Source organism: Labeo rohita, chromosome 11 (genome assembly GCF_022985175.1).
Source record: "Labeo rohita strain BAU-BD-2019 chromosome 11, IGBB_LRoh.1.0, whole genome shotgun sequence".
NCBI classification, from domain to species: domain Eukaryota; kingdom Metazoa; phylum Chordata; class Actinopteri; order Cypriniformes; family Cyprinidae; genus Labeo; species Labeo rohita.
The window spans coordinates 6,203,454-6,220,583 of NC_066879.1; the positions used below are offsets into that span (position 1 = coordinate 6,203,454).

The following is a 17,130-nucleotide window of genomic DNA, read 5'->3' on the forward strand; positions in this document are numbered from 1 at the left end:
AAGCACCTCTGCTTCCACTGCTCTACAATAGGGTTTATGTTCCGCTATAATGGGGCGTTTGTCTTGAGCACTACTGTACCACCACACACAGCCTTCCCTGCCCACTACCCTCCAACAAGTAGATCATTCACGATGACTAGCCCTGGAAGTGTCAGCAGATCCGGACTCAGTGCCACACAGCCAGACAGGGAGCAGACAAGGCTGAATGGAAGAGCAGGAGCTGACCTTTCTTCTACCCCATATAATGGCATCCACAGACAATGCTTAAAGAGCCTCAGTTTTGTGTGATCAAAATCTGTGGCCCCGAGGTCTAATCTACTGTAATAAAATGAGGCAGATTTCAGTAATAACATTGCCATTTTGCGTTCAGTAAATGGTAAAACAAAAACTGCCAGCATTTTATTACATTCAAAAGGTTTAAACAAACCATAGCATGGTTTTAGAGGCAGGGATATAAAAAAAATAATAATTTAAATGTAAATAAACATTCACATTATGTATTCAACATTATTTATTTATTTATTTGAGGGTCCTGCTTTACTCAGAAAATACATTCGTGGACATTTTAATTATTAGCATAAAATTTAAAATTATATATATATATCTATATATATATCTATATCTATATATATCTATATATATATATATATATATATATATATATAGATAGATATCTTTTAACAAAAATATAATTTAAATTTAAATAAACATTCATATAATGTGAGCATACTTAATTATTTAAGTGTCCAGTTTTACTTAGAAATTACATTAATGGACATTTTAATTTTTAGAATACCATTACAAATTAAAGTTTTAAATATGGGAAATTTAAAATTGAAAGATTGTATGTGTTATTTTAATTTATCTTTTCTTATTTTGTTTGTTTTTTGTTTTTTTTTAAATGTATTAAATTATGATATAATTTAATTTAATAATTATTGAATTATTATTAAGAACATTTTACATGTTGTTACTTTTGAGTTTGCCATGAATAAATATTTTAATATATACAATATATTAATTATTACATTAATATGCAAGTTATAATATTTTCAAATTACTATAAGCTTTAATATTTAGGGTCTTATATAAGTTCATAATATACTTTTATAAAATATGTTTAAAAATTATGTTTAAAAATAAAATATATGAATTAAAAAAAAAAAAAAAAGGAAAGACAACACATAAGGCACGCATATTTTTCAATGAACAATTTCTGAGCTGCCACATACAATCTTGAATATTTGGTTATATCCTAATCACAGGGTTCTTGTAAATTCAGTAACAGAAACAACACAGAAACACATGCCTAAAATGAGCCCCATCGTGCAACGCTGAATTTGTTAGCTGAAGTGTTTTATTTATCCTTGATTAGTCAATCTCATGTTAGCCCAGTTGACATTTCTACTCCCCTCACTTCATATTTCAAAACAAATTGCTCCTATTGACGGTAGCCTATCAATGACAGGCTTCAAAAAGATGCAAAACAGTCCGTTGCATCGCATAATTAGGCGAACAGATAAACAGAGATGCAAGATGTGAAATCCACTGCATTGATTGTGTACCGTACTCCTAATGAGCCTATAAAATCGCCTAGGAGATTTTCACAATAGAGCGATGAGAAAGAAAAGCTTCAACAGCACTGCAAAAGTATGTATATATATATATATATATATATATATATATTTGTAAATCAAAGATTTTTAGAGTAAAGAAAATACTATTTTAGCTTCTTTGTAATTAACTGTGAAATTTACTAGCATTTTCTGAATGTAAACATGTTTTTTCAGTCTATATATTAGCAGTTGTTTGTAATGAGATCGGCTTTGACTCAGACGATAGAAAAAAGGCCTGGGGAACTGAATTGAGAGATAAAGACTTCTGAATCCTCTGAGACAGTATGTAACAATCTCTGTCTGGATCTTAATACAGTGTTCCCTTGCAGACAAATAATATAAAATAAAAACTCCACAGCACACAGACTGTAAATCTCCACAGAATACACAATCTGAATTTTCTCCTTATGGTATGCCTTTGCTTGGTCTCGTATACGTATAGATCCATTTACTCATTCTGAAGGCCTGGTACACTAATGACACTAAACATACCAGTTTTGATAGATATGAAGTGCTACATGAAGATATGCAAATATGTTTTACTGAATTCCTCTTCTAAAGAATTGAGGACAGTTTTTTTGCATGGTCAAATGCAAATGCAAAAACTTCGTACTTTAGAATCCATTAATCTAGATCTGTTTTTTTCATCATTTAAAACCTAGTGCAAAACTCTTTTTGTGAAATATCTTTTTGCTGTATTTCTTTCGAATAAATGCCACTATGTTTGATTTTCTGTTGTATAAAGCAAAAACATTCTTATACTTTTCCCCTGTGGGTCTGGTATCTTTGTCTCAATGCTTTGGTCGTGTATTCTCTTGAAGTTTTTTTAGTGTGTTTTGTCATTTCTTTCTGCTTGAAGTGCTTATCTTGTAGCTCCTGCTGTGAGTTGTCCTGTTAAAGACCGAGAGCTCTTAAACCCAGGGACTGTGAATCTCACTTACAGTTACAGTGGTTCAGTCTCAGCTAAGACGCAAGTACACCTACAATAACAATGCCTTCCTACTGTAAATATGTTCAAGTATTGCATTCACATGATTGACAGCGGTAGCACATTTTACTGGGGGTGGTTGCATTAGTTAAAAAAAGAAATAATAAAAATCAAAAATGTAAAATATTAACAAACAATTTTTAACTATCAAGAGTCCAAGGACAGGATCGCAGAATCAAATCATCAAAATGGACTGTTATGTATAACATGGAATGTCATGCAATTCGCCAAAATTTGGATACATAAATCAAAAGTAAATCAAAACGCGATATGGACTACTGTCTGTTAGAATATTAAGCTGCAAAACACTATTTAAATATAAATCCTGCATGCTCTGTGTGTCTCTTTGTGAATTAATGGTGCACATTACTACACACATACTGAAGCGCTAGTGATGCTCGCAGTGTTTTCAGCTTCTGCCGCCTTAATATATGAGAAAGCATAAACAAATCTCTAGAACTGCTCTGAAAGTCACTTCATGAGCATTTTACCATTTCTTGTGAGACAAATCAAAATTACTGTCATATCATATAGTACAAACAGAAACTTAAAGGTCTTTATTGCAACTCGTCAAAATAAAAGTTCAGTTTAACTTGAAGAAACTGTGACAGAAATATGTTTATGACAAAAATATGACAGAAATAAGTTAATATGTATATGTTAAGGTCATTGGATGTCCATTTTCCACAAGTTGATATAATTTTTTAGGGTCTTAATGAAAAGTCTGTAACATACTTTGGTTAAAATTTCTCAGTGGTAGTGTAAAAAACACCCTTATTACCTAGTCAAAATTAGCTCTGCAGAAATCAGGCCATTCTGTTGCATGTTCCTTTAAATGCTAATGAGCTCTGCTCACCCCGCCCCTCTCTTCTCTCTGTGGAGTGGCCAGCTGATCTTTGAGGCTGTTTACTTTAGCCGCATTTAGCCGTGAAACATAACATTATTAACAAAGGTGATTTGCAAAGATGCATAAAAAGTCACACAGACAAGAAGCATAGAATGGCTTGATTTGAAAAAGGGCATATTATTTTTACAAATTAAATAAAAACCACTGGGTGGATTCTTATCATTATAGGGTGGATGTGTACACACACTACCAACACACATTTATGTTCAAACAACATGTAAAAGTAAATTTCGCATCCGATGACCCCTGTAAGGATAGTACTACTTCTACTAATAAAACTATTAAAAAATTGTGTTAAGGAATATTTGCCAGAAAATAAATTAGTTTTCTATAAAATCAATTATTTACAGATGGTTTGGGATATTAAAAGGTAAAGAAACCATTAAAATGGAATTCAAAAAATTCATGGAAAACACAGAATATGGTAAAAATGAAACTAAATTTGAGGGGGAAAACAACACAATTAATACAATTAAATTTAAGCATTAAAACAGAGTAGAAACTGGAACTAAAAAAATTAAAACAGAAAAAAAATGGAATTTGGAGGGGAAAAAAGTGGAATTTGGGAAAAATAAAACAGATTTTATAGGGCCCAATAATGTTACAAAATACTAATATTTTTAATTTAATGCTGTTCTTTTGAACTTTCTATGTATTAAAGAATTCTTAAAAAACAGTTTCCATAAAAGTATTACACAGAATAACTGTTTTCAACACTGATAATAATAAGAAACATTTCTTGAGCAGCAAATCAGCATATTAGAACGATTTCTGAATAATCATGTGACACATAAAAGTCTGCTTTGTCATTACAGGAATACACACTTTTTCAAATATATTAAAACAGAAAACAGTTATTTTAAATTGTATTGTGTATGTTTTTATATGCAACAATAAAGCATTTTAATCAAAACACAAATCCACCCTGAAGGTTCTCAACAACTTTCTCATTCTCAATTTCCAACATACTGGCATCTGTGGATAATAAAGTACAGTTCTTGATTAGAAAGGTGGTCCAAAGCGGAAAACAAATGGCTGATTATTTTAGCGAATGCCGTCAGAAGTTGTGAACACAGGCCAGAACAGTGAGTTACTGCAGCAGTCGGTCAAATCTGCGGCCATTTCATCAGCGTTTGCTTAAGGCCCGCACAAGCTCACACTCACCTTAATGATCTCATCTCAACCGCAATAAGACTTGGGGAGAAATTTATAGGCCAAAGTTTATATGATTATGTGTGAATATGCTTAGCTTGCAGGTCAGGATGGTGGTACTGGCGAGTTTGGGGAATCTAAGGTCTGATTGAGAAGACCCTGTGTTTATTAGAGCTGCTATCAAAGACTCGTTAAAAATTACCATCATTTGCATGATGGAGTAAATCCATCATATCATTAGTCCAGTCAGTAACGCCACTCACACATCATTCGAAAGTGATACAACAAAGTGACAGTTGACATCAGTTTTCGTTTCTACACTCACATGCTGATAATGGCGGCAGTATAAAGTTGTTATTTTTGGGGTTTATTGTGCACAAAAAGTATTTTTGTATCTTCATAATATACAGTTGAACCACTGATGTCACATGGACTATTTTAACCATGCCCTTCCTACCTTTCTGGGTCAGAAAGCTCTCGGATTTCATCAAAAATATCTTAATTTGTGTTCTGAAGATGAATGAAGGTCTTACGGGTTTGGAACGACATGAAGCTGAATAATTAATGACAGAATTTTCATTTTTGGGTGAACTATCCCTTTAAGATTCTGATGACACTGTATGTAAAAGAAATGCACATTAGAGTAATGCACAACGAGAACTCGTCCATCTCCCGAGACTGCAGTGAGCCCCATGCGAAGACGTGATGACAGAAAGCAGATGCCGAGCAGAAATAAGAGTGGAAGACTAATTCTGCTGGCCAGAGCTATTCAGTTGACATGCATGCAGTCATCATTTGAACTGAAACACAAAAACAAAGCGAGACGTAGACTGCCGCAGCTGAGCTGATCTTACTGATGCGTACCGCTTTCAATGACGACTGCAGTCAAGGGAATATTACAATGCCATATTTTAAGGCCATTCTGTGAGTCACACGAACACATATGCAAATGTGCATGCCTACGCGCTTACAAAAACACACACGTAATTACACGTAACTCATTCCCAGCACCTGCAAGAGCGAACGCTTGCAAAAATGCTGAGGTGTATGACCACCACTGGGCCTTTGCATTATTCATTACAAAGGTAAAGCTAGAGGCATATCTGCCTGGCCAACACAAACACTCCCACTAGCTTCTTCACATATACAAACATGCATGCACATCCCCTCTAACGCCCATATGTATAAACAAGAACTGAGCTTTGATGTCGTTCAGGCAGCTCTGACCAAGAGGTTTGAGGATAAGGAAGTAAATAATTATGCGGTTAGAATAACAGGCGATACTGTCCGCTGGTGTGGACGTTAATATAGTTATCTTTATAGTTATCGTTCTTGTTGTGAACAGGCCTATAGGCACATCAAGTCAAGTTTGCAGATATTAATAACATTTACCCGACTGCCTTTTGTGATTTCTGTGGTGCAAGTTCTCCAGTTTACCACTGTAATGTGTGAAAACCAAAAACGCTTTGTCAACAGTGAGAGCTTTCTGCTCTTGGTGTCTCTGAGCAAGCGGCTCCTCCCACATGCACATTTGCAAGGGCATCAGGATCATGAATCTGAATGCTGCACGTGTGGGATTAACATGAAATATGCAGATTGCATTACATTTCCTATAACGCAAGTAGATGACCTGCTTTCCATGACGCTCTCCAACACAGTACACAATCTATTCAAATAAGTTGCATGTAGAAAATTCAATTACACTCAGTGTCATAATTGGAGATTGATTAGGAAGGCACTGATATTACATCAACATGGAGGGAAAAAATAGGTGCAGTTTTATTGTTCTTAATATGAGGAGAGTCAAACACAGGCTTTAAAGAGATATCTGCAAAACCCATGAAGTGCTTGACAGATTTAGCCTGATTATTGCGTGTGGGACATTTAGGTCTTCATCCCACAGAAATGTCACATTAGCCTCTGGTCAATGAGCGTGCAAAGCATGTGGCGAAGATAAACATCATGAAGCTTTCTGCATTCAAGGTAGGTGAAAAAGAATGGAATGGAAAAACAGATCCAATCCTAACCTGACCTGACCCAAATCCTGGATTTGAAGAGAGATTAGAATGAAATTCAGTCTTCATCTATGGTTCCATGAAGAACCTTTCCATTAAACAAAAGGCTCTTTATGGGCTTGTCAAGTGATGCCGTAATGTGAGAAACGAACGCTGTTTCCGGGTCCAAACCCCAACTCATTTGACTTGAGAATACTATCTCAGCAGCCGTTTAAGAGCACTGTTTATTTATATTAAACCTTTAAATAAGATCTCCACTTCCAGAACAACAATTTACAAATAATTTACACAACCCCTTGTCATCCACAATGTTCATGTATTTCTTTCTTCAGTCGATAAGAAATTATGTTTTCTGAGGAAAACATTTCAGCATTTTTCCCCATAAAATGGACTGCTATGGTGCCCCGATTTTGAACTTCCAAAATGCAGTTTAAACGCAGCTTCACACGATCCCAAATGTGGTTGTAAACGATCCCAGCAGAGGAAGAAGGGTCTTATTTAGCGAAACGATCGGTTATTTACTTAAAAAATATACAATTTAAATACTTTTTATGCTCTTCTTGCTTTGCAGTCCTTGAACTCTGTGTATTCTGGCTCAAGACAGTTAGGGTATGTCGAAAAACTCAGACCGTATTTTCTCCCTCAACTTCAAAAATCATTTCAAAATCATCCTACATCACTGCAGAAGCTCCGACACAGTCTTTGCCAAGTGCACATGCAAAAGAGATCAAACACACTTAACAAAAAAGGTAAAACAGCGATATAGGATGATTTTGAAGTTGAGGGAGAACATGAGATGGGAGATTTCCTGTAAGCTAAACGTTTTCAAATTTATGGTGTACACTACAGTCTCCGTGCTCACAGCTTCCCAAACACAAATAATTTTTATGTTTATTTATTCATATTTATATTTTTTAATTGTATGGCTATCTGGGATTTCGGAATGGAGTTAAAGGGTAGGATTATAATTTTTTGGTAGTATTATATCACATTGTGAGCGTATAATTAGTACCGATTGCTCTATCATCTGATAGAGCGTTTGGACCCGGAAGTCACGGAAGAGGTGACGTTTGATGTCAGACTTAACAAGCGAATAGTGGGAAAAGGTTCCTAGGATTATTAAAATGTTCTGCACACAACACTCAGATTTTAAAATGGAGTTTTCACAGTGATGCCATAAAAGAATTGTTTTGAAGTTCCCTTAAGAAATTTTAATTTAGAATATTCTATTAATCTAAAAGAACCTTTTTTTCCCCACTGTACATTCTTAAAAATAAAGTTTTTTTCTTGGTATCATTGGTTGAAAAACCCATGGAAACCCATGAAAACTTTCCATTGGATAAAACATTGTTTATAGTGGAACAAGGTTCTTTAGATGTCCTTCACACTAAGAAAAAAATATTTTAAGAACAGTTCACCATAAAAAAAAAATAATAAATAAAAAAACCTTTTATGAAGTTTGTAAAGAGCGTTTTTGTCCAATGGAAAGGCTAAGTGGATGTTAAAGGGAACCCTGGGTATTGAGAGCGTATGGCTTCATATAACCTAAATTATATCTTTTACTGAAATATGGAACTGAAAACGCATTAAAGCCATTATATATATTTTGACTGTGGGGGGGATTCACCATTATTTTGATAATGTAAAATGGGTACACTCAGTAAGCTACTGCCGTTACATGTTGCTATTTTTACCACAACTTAGCTTGGAAAATAAAATGCTGTTACGATGCCACATTGTGCGGCTTGTGGTTGTAATTTTCAGTCGAAGTGCAACAAGTGAAGATTTGTAAGTCTTCACTGCTTTCCTAGTGATAAGAAGAGGAGAAAAGAATGGGAAGATGCCTGTGGATAAATATTACTTCCTAAAGACTTGCGTCATGGTTCTCTCAACTTTAGCCCTGATGCCTTTGAGGCATTTAGTAGACCACAGGTACTGAAAGAGCTTACCAATGACAAAAACAAGAAACGCTAGATGCCATTCTGGCAGGATGTAAACATGTCGATGCTTGTCATGACACCACAGCCACTGAAGGAGTCTCTCAATGCGGATTTCACTCAATATCCAGGGGCGTTTAGAATCCCTGTGTCGAAAAAAACTGATGGTACAGCATTTGGTTTAAGCCTACGCTTATATCCATCGTCACCTGTAAGTGCTTTCAGTAGCTGTGGTCATCGTACCAGTATTTTATTTTCCAACAGGAACAGGTAGCGCACATTTGTACCATCTCACAGACCAAAATATGTACAAAATGATGTAACTGACTCTTTCTTAGGTTTCTACTACATATTTCAGTAAGAGACATCATTTATGTTATATTAATCCATACAAAGTCTTAATACCCTGGGATCTCTTTAAAGGTTCTCCATGGAAGCACAGATGCCAATACAGAGCCTTTATTTTTTAAGAGTGGGGGAGAAAAAAAATGGTTCTTTTAAGAACTGATTAGCAAAAAGTTTATTATCGGGAACAAAAATGGTTCTTCAACGGCATCGGTGGGAAAACCCCCTTTTTGGAAGCTTTATTTCTAAGAGCATAGAGCAATTAATAGTAACACATTTAGTTTTTGTGCAAACGCAGCCATCACAAAGGGTCTGTTCTCAAATTTGGCAAGCGTACGGCAGCCTACGTTAAATCTTTTGTCTGAAGCGAGTGTGAAGAGTAGACAGGTGTCCAAGTGTAAACACCGGCTTTAGCTGGCAGAGATAGAGGGAGGGGAGGGAGAGGACACACGGCTGCCTACCTATCACACCTTTAGAACGACAAGGCGCCCATCGATCCACACCGTCCTCACACTCCACTGCCGATGGAGAGGTGGGAAGTGGAATTTTGACTGCTATAACGACAGGGGGTGGTAGCCAATTGCTTCCCAGAACTGTGTTCTTCTCCGGAACAAACGCACCAGTCCATTTAGACAGTTTAACTTTGTCTGCCACTTTCTGTGCTCAGAACAGCCTGTGCTTGACTTCCACTGCCTTTAAGAGAATGCCTTTCCCACAGAGAGGAAAAAAGGTTGTAATCCTAAGGGATCATAAAAATGGCGGCCAGTTTGCACACAAACAGACGGAGAAAGGTCAAGGCTCTCGGACAACGCAGAACGAACCGCGGGAGAACAGAAGAACACTTCAGCCATGATGAAAGCTGCATTTACAATGGATCAAACCAAGTTTGTTCTGAAAACGGAATCAGAGAGAGAGACACATCAACCCTAATCATTGTGCCTAACTATAACACTCTCATAAAAACCCTGCAGGAGGAACATAATGAGCAGAACAGGAAACAAAATCTTCACAAGACTGTGTTTTTTGAGAGTCTAAACATGTAGAGCACTATCAACAGCACTAAAATGCGAAGCACATGTTTCTTGCTCTTCAACACAACTGTTGCTATCAACATTATTTACTCACCCTCATGACGTTTCAAACCCAGAAGACTTTCGTTCAACTTCAAAACACAATTGAAGATATTTATAATAAAATAAGAGATTCAAGAGAAACTATCATCATTGGTTTGACACACAAATGGTCCATGTGACATCAGTGGTTCAATCATAATTTTATGAAGCTATGAGAACACTTTTTGTGCGCAAAGAAAACTAAAATAACTACGCACAAAAAGTATTCTCGCAGCTTCATAAAATTACAGTTGAACCACTGATGTCACATGGACCATTTTAACAATGTCAATACTGTCAATTGTGTTTTCGGACTTTGACCATGGTAGGACCTCCTTGCTGTCTATGGAGGGACAGAGAGCTCTCGGATTTCATCAAAAATATCTGAATTTGTGTTCCGAAGATGAACAAAGGTCTTACAGGTTTGGAACGGCATGAGGGTGAGTAATTAACGACAGAATTTTTGGGTGAACTAGCCCTTTAACATATTTGATGTGCTCTATGTATGTGCGTTGATCAATGTTTATGTCACAAGACCTGGATTAAACCAATCTATCCATCTTTTACAATGTTTTTGTAAAGTTTTTTTGATCTTCTAACTTTTAGTTACCAGAACTTTCAAATGGAGACAGAAAGCTCTCAGGTTTAAAAAAAAATATCTTCATTTGTGTTTTGAGGACAGTAGTAACTGATTACATGTAATCTGGATTACATAACCAGACTTCAAAAGTGAAGTACATGTAATTAGAATATAATACATTTTGAAATGCTAATAATCAGATTACAGTTACTTTTTTATGGATTACATGATTACAAATTATTCACACAATGACAGCAAATTACTCAACTTATTGATTCCCCCTAGTTCTTTTTTCCATGATGCAAGGATTCCCAAACTGTTTGTAAATCAAACCCTTTTGTAAGTCCTCCTAAGATTTAAAGTTAATATTTACAACATATATTTTCTGATGTCAGTTAATGGTCATTTATTTTATTCTCTCTTTTTTTTATCTATAAACAAGTTAGGTCAAAAGAAATCTAAAAATAATCCAAAAGTAGTCAGAGTACATTAGCTAAAATGAGTAATCATTACTCGCTACAATTTTCAACATGTAATTTGTAATTAGTAATAGGTTACAATTCATAAGTAAACTACTGAGCACTGGTTTTATGGGGTTTGAAAGACATGAGGGTGAGAAACTCAACTCACATAATACTCAGGCTAAATCTGTTTATTTTGCAACCAGATATTTCCAATAATAAGAGAGCTGTCAGATAAAGTGAGTAACATTTAGCTGGTCATTTGATCTGCTTAGGTCACATGGATTACTTTTACAGTGTCTTCATAAACTTCTTGGATCTTCTACATTCTGGTTACCTGGATTATCAATGGAGAGACAAAGCTCTCAGGTTTCATTAAAAATATCTTCATTTGTGTATTGAAGACAAACAAAAGTCTTATAGATTTGGAACCACATAAGAGTGCGTAACTGATCTCAGATTTTTCATTTTTGTCTGAGCTTACTCTTTTTCAGTCTTTAATGTCACAACTATAGAAGCTGTCACCTAAAACAACAGCACAGCTGTTTTTAACAAAGTAAATGAATCAACACACATCAAATGATTGCAAGTTTACATCTACACAACACTGGAAAGATGAATTGAATTCTGCCAAAGGATCAAGGCACGAGGAAATAATAAAAGGTGAACAGGCTGTAGCGGGCCTAATGCCTTTCTCATCAAATGCACGGCAAATCCCGAACCTGACAGCACAGATATGTGAAACACACAGCATTGCGTATTCTTCAAAGGGCAACCATTGTCGTTTCCCTCCAGCTTGCTGCAAACAGCGATGTCAGCTATGCCTAAATGATTACAGCAAAATAATCGTTTTCTTGCAGCAGAAAAACAAAACAAAACAAGCAAGAGACAGTCAAACAAAGGCATTCGTCTGCACAATAAAGCAGAGTAAAGAGACAACGGGTGCTACGATCAACCCAGGATGTATGCAGGAAGACAAATCACATCGCCTTAATCACATTTAATGGCCCGCGATCAGTGAATTAATATTCCATACGCGCCAATGTAGTTGAGAGTTCAGAAACATTTGGATGCATCTGAGGCACATCATTGTTAAATAAGATGGTCTGAATGGCTGGAATGTGGACTCCAAACTACCTAATTAAAAGGTGCATTAAGTATTATTTATGTTTTTGTTTGTTTTTTTAATAATTTTTGTTTGTTTTTTTAATTTTTAATAATAATCACAAAAACGTTTCTGATATAGTAAAAAAATCATATTGGTCATTTATTTACACTATTACTGTATGTGTCCAGTAATAGGAGAGGTATCAGGATAAAGTGAGCAATATTGTGGTTTTAAATATATATTTATCAATATTTATACATTTATACGCAATTGCTATCAGTCAGTTGATACTGCATCTACAAATGAACACAATTTGTTGGGTCTTTAAAAACAGCACCTACTTAATTTAAGTTAAACAAATTATATGACTGCTATACCTTTTGAATTTTATAAGATATTCCTTAAATCATACGTTATATTGACTTAGTCATGACACTGATATGAATAAGTTTTCATCTCATGTGAGTATACAGTGCATTCTTCAAACAAACCCGTCATAAATACAGCTGATTTCTTTAGATATAAAATTGTTACTCAACGCACCTTTAAAAGTAAAGCAGCTAAACTGACCAAAAACACAACAGTGTGACCAGACAATGATGTCACATTATCTGCCACATACAATCTTGCTTCATCCCTTTTTAAAGAGAGAGTGAATCTCACTGTGGCTTCTGTCTAAACAACTAGGCACACAATAGTAATTATGATAATCTCTAAAAAGAAACTATTCAGCCTCAGATGAATATAAACCTCAGTGTGAAATCACATCACTACAATAGCAGACCTTCAGTATAATGTACATCCGTAGATACATAATGTGTCTCGCCAAGATCACGACTCAATATTAGTTTCAGACTGTAAACCAACACACCTCCAAGATGGTGAAACGTAGGTGTATTATGAAGACAACCACTCAGAATCCACACAAACACACTCATCACTTTCTCCTTCACACTTTCAAACAGTGACGTACACTCTGCCTGCTGATTATGAAGCAATCCTCATATCACATAATGAAGAGCGTCAATGAAGGCAGAACAAAGCCCTGGTAATTAATCACCATGTAACCGACAAAGGTTTAATGTCAACTCAGTAAATGGAAACACTTTCCAACCAATCACAGAGTAAACTTTAGGGTGACACCATTAAGCATCTTGACAGCAACTAGGCTTTCTTTACTGCACATCTACATACCACGTGGGGGGGAATGCAGTTACATACTATTCACACACATTTTTATATAAAAGTATGCATACGCTGGTGAAAAAAACAGCATATGCTGGTAGGTATGTTTTGATGCTGGGATGCTGGTTAGGTAGGTTTTGATGCTGGTTTATGCTGGTCCTTAGCTGGTTTATGCTGGTCCTTGACCAGCAACATGACCAGCAAAAACCAGCAAAGGACCAGCTTAAACCAGCATCAAAACATACCTACCAGCATATGCTGGTTTTTTCACCAGGGTATAGAAATGTGATAGATTAATAGAAATATGAAATAAACACAAGTGTTAAATTAGCCTTTAATACTCCATGTTATGACATCAGCGAAGTTTAAAGGCTGCACTGATGCTGCATTCACACAGAATCAAAGCAGCATCAGAGCCACGTATTTTAGCTAGGCTTGTAGTGCGTCTTTATCTAGAATTTGGAGCAAAAAGATAAGAAAAACTTCTTTGAGGATGGCGGAGTATATAAAACGTGTTCGTGTGAAGACACAAATGGGCCTTGGAGGCGGCTGTCTTCATTTATCAGAAGCCATGAAGCAACATTAGCGGGAAGAGTCAAAGCCTCCATTATTTATGGACTGGCTCCCTCCCCTGTACACATTTGGTACCTGGTCTTCAGGCAGACAGGAGAAACACAAACCAACCTCCAAAAAACGGTTAGTTTTTTGACAAAACTACGATGTATGACAATACAGACGACCTTCAGTCGTTATTTTAAAATATAATTACTTCCTGAAGTGATATTTCACCACGAATTAGTAAAAGACGCGCGTTTAATGTTACCTCAGTATGTTTTTACCTAAAAAACGAACTGACCACATTGTCCGGACATCTGGCAAGTTTGACATGAAGTGCTAGTCGACAAAAAAAAAATCTAAATTGTCCAATTTTAACGCTGGGGTGTCGTGAAAACATCGGTATTTAACGCTGAAGGAACAGTTCGCCTCAGCGAAACGAACAAAGCGAATTTAAAGCGTTTACTCACCCTCAACGTTGTTCCAAACTCCTATGACTTTCTTCTGTGCTACAGAAAAGACGTTTATCTGAATGACAGCCTCAGTCGCCATTCACTTTCATTGCATGCAGAAAAGACGCAATGAAAGTGAATGGCGACTCAGGCTGTCATCCTGACTGACGTTTTATTTCGCGTTCCACAGAAGAAAGTAAGTCATACGGATTTGGTACGACATGAGGGAGACTGAATGATCATATATATTCCTTTTTGGGTTAACAATAATCATAAATGTTTAAAAAACCGCTATTCTCTAACTTAAACCGCGTCTAGACTAAAAAAAAAACACTGAAACAGCAGCAAACATCTAAAGCGTCGAAAGAGGAGATTTTTTCTGTCGTTTATACCAACGCAGTCCCGTCGACCATGAATGGCAAGTTTGCTTGATCATCACGCCGGCATTTCTATCACTACGCCATGAGATCTGCACAAGTTGCCCACCGAAAGCAGCAGTGTTAACGCAAAATGATAGTCAAAAATGCCATTCCATCACTCAGTATGATATGCATCGAAGAAACAAATATATAAATATAAAATCCCACTATAGGCGATGCAGGCGCACGCACGCGTTTCCATACAAAACCGCGACGTCAAAGCCGTCTGAGTCAGAGGTTCCTCCAAGACCTCATTATCAGTCAATTAATATGATCTCGACTAATTTGTCGGATTAATTATAATTAAGAGGGGTAAAATGAGAATCACCTCAATCAAAACAGAAGCATTCTCACACAAGTTGAGGGGTGACCACATTAGTGTACACTTTAAATACACCCGACTCGTGATAATGGATCTTTAAGGGCTGCAGACTGTATTAAAGGCTTTTTTAAGTTAGAGCACACCACATTTCCTTCTGATGTTCTCGGTTTAAAGACATTACAAGGTAACTACAGACGCCGAAAGCTCATGTACAATATCACATTTAGAGCAGTTTTATTTAAGTCCTGGAGTCTTGCAATTCAGTTCAAGTTCACAGCGCTATTTCTTCTCTTTGACGTTCGAATATTTATATTTTCCGTTATTTAATGAACAAAACACGACAGTCTCGTTTACAAACAAACAACGCAAGAAGCTCGCCAGATAGATAAAATGATCCACATAATTACCATGAAGATCTATTTCCAATACTCTTTCCCATTTCCTACATTTCCAGAGTGCGTCTCCCACTAATGACGGCGGGAGGAGGGAAAAAATACAATCCAAACGAAGGAAAAGCTCAAGCAAGAAACATTTGTGACAGCGACATGATTCGGTCCAACTATTTCGCAGAGTAAAACAGCATATGATTTCCCTAATGCAGTTTTTAAGACTGATGTTAATCCACAATCCGTCGTCTCATCAGAAAAAAACACATCCCGGTGCAGTTCTTTAGGTGTCGCAATGAAGGTAAAAGACTAGAGAGGGCTTTTTTTTTTACCCTCGTTCCTCACGATTGTGGGTTCGCGGGTTGATAAAACGCCGATATCTCCACTTGCCCTCAGTACGGAGAGGAACTGAATGTGAGCGCCTCAAAAGTGGAGCAAAGACGCCGCTTGCGGCTGGTAAAGGAACTGCAACGCTCTTGCTGGGGATATTTTTAAAGGGACACAGAAAATCTTTCCCAAGTGCAACTGTTGAAAAACCATCGGTCTCATAGGTTGTGATTTTTCTCAAACCTAATATCACTGTAAAGAACGCTGACAATGAGATGCTCAGGTAGAAGATCTATTTAGAAATGACACTGTCTGATAACTAGCCTACGACAGAAACCTGAACGTCTGTAACAGGCACAAAATGATGCATCCTTATAATTTTTTTCAGTGGTCACATGCCTGTGATTTCACCCCCTGTAGCTCATTTCTAATTGGTTAAACTGATACTTTTACAACTTACTGTTACAACACTCCACGGTCTCTCCTACTCACAGAAATGGGATTTTACTAATGGGTCTCTTGGGAATGTGTCAGTTCTTCAACAGACAGGTCTATGTCTATATCGTAATAGACAGCTGACCCTCCCTTGCAGTGTAATGAAACCCTAAGCAAGCACTTACTTTAAAGTCCCCTTGAGAGCCTACTCTAAAAGACTCCATTTCATCTATCCCCATCTCTCCTAAGACAAACAATCTGGGAAATAAATAAAAAATAACAATCTGAATAATTTCACTATAAAATATGCATTAGCGTATCATAATTTAATTCTCAGAGACCAGATTCCTTCCATTTATCAGCTTTGCATGACATGACTTTCAACTTCAGTGCTGTCTTACTTCAGGAAACCAAACAAATACTTTTCTAAACCCCATGAAAACTTAAAAGTTCACTCATATCCAATGAAAAATGTTCCACAGAGTTACACATTTAATATTCTCTTTCATAGTTTGTGCAGCAAAACTTTACATTTAATCAGACCTTGTCGAAAACAAGCTTTAAACATTTTGTGATGCAATTCAACAGCGTAGCTGCTGTATTAAGAAATACTAGTGTCTGTGCGTTCGTGCTGTGGGATCTGTCTCCAGTAGGAAGACCTCAACTGTCATTCGAATCGTGCGATTGCAGCGTCACAGCTGGGCAGGTTCCACACATGTCACAGCATGCTCTGAATCACTTGATGAGAGGCAATGTACTGCACTAATGTCCTCAATATCCCTTTGAGAGAGTTAAATATAAAATTGATGCTGCCGTCATGAACAATTC

The 17,130-nt window shown here is 36.5% G+C and overlaps 1 protein-coding gene across 1 annotated transcript in view; it reads right to left on the reverse strand.

Annotated features, from left to right (window-relative positions):
• Positions 1 to 15,977, reverse strand: part of nlgn1 (neuroligin 1) — a 256,532-nt gene extending 240,555 nt beyond the window's left edge. Inside the window, 1 exon segment of the mRNA XM_051122433.1 lies at positions 15,562 to 15,977. The gene's annotated coding sequence lies outside the window, so the exon portion shown is untranslated.
• Between the last annotated feature and the right edge of the window lie 1,153 nt (positions 15,978 to 17,130).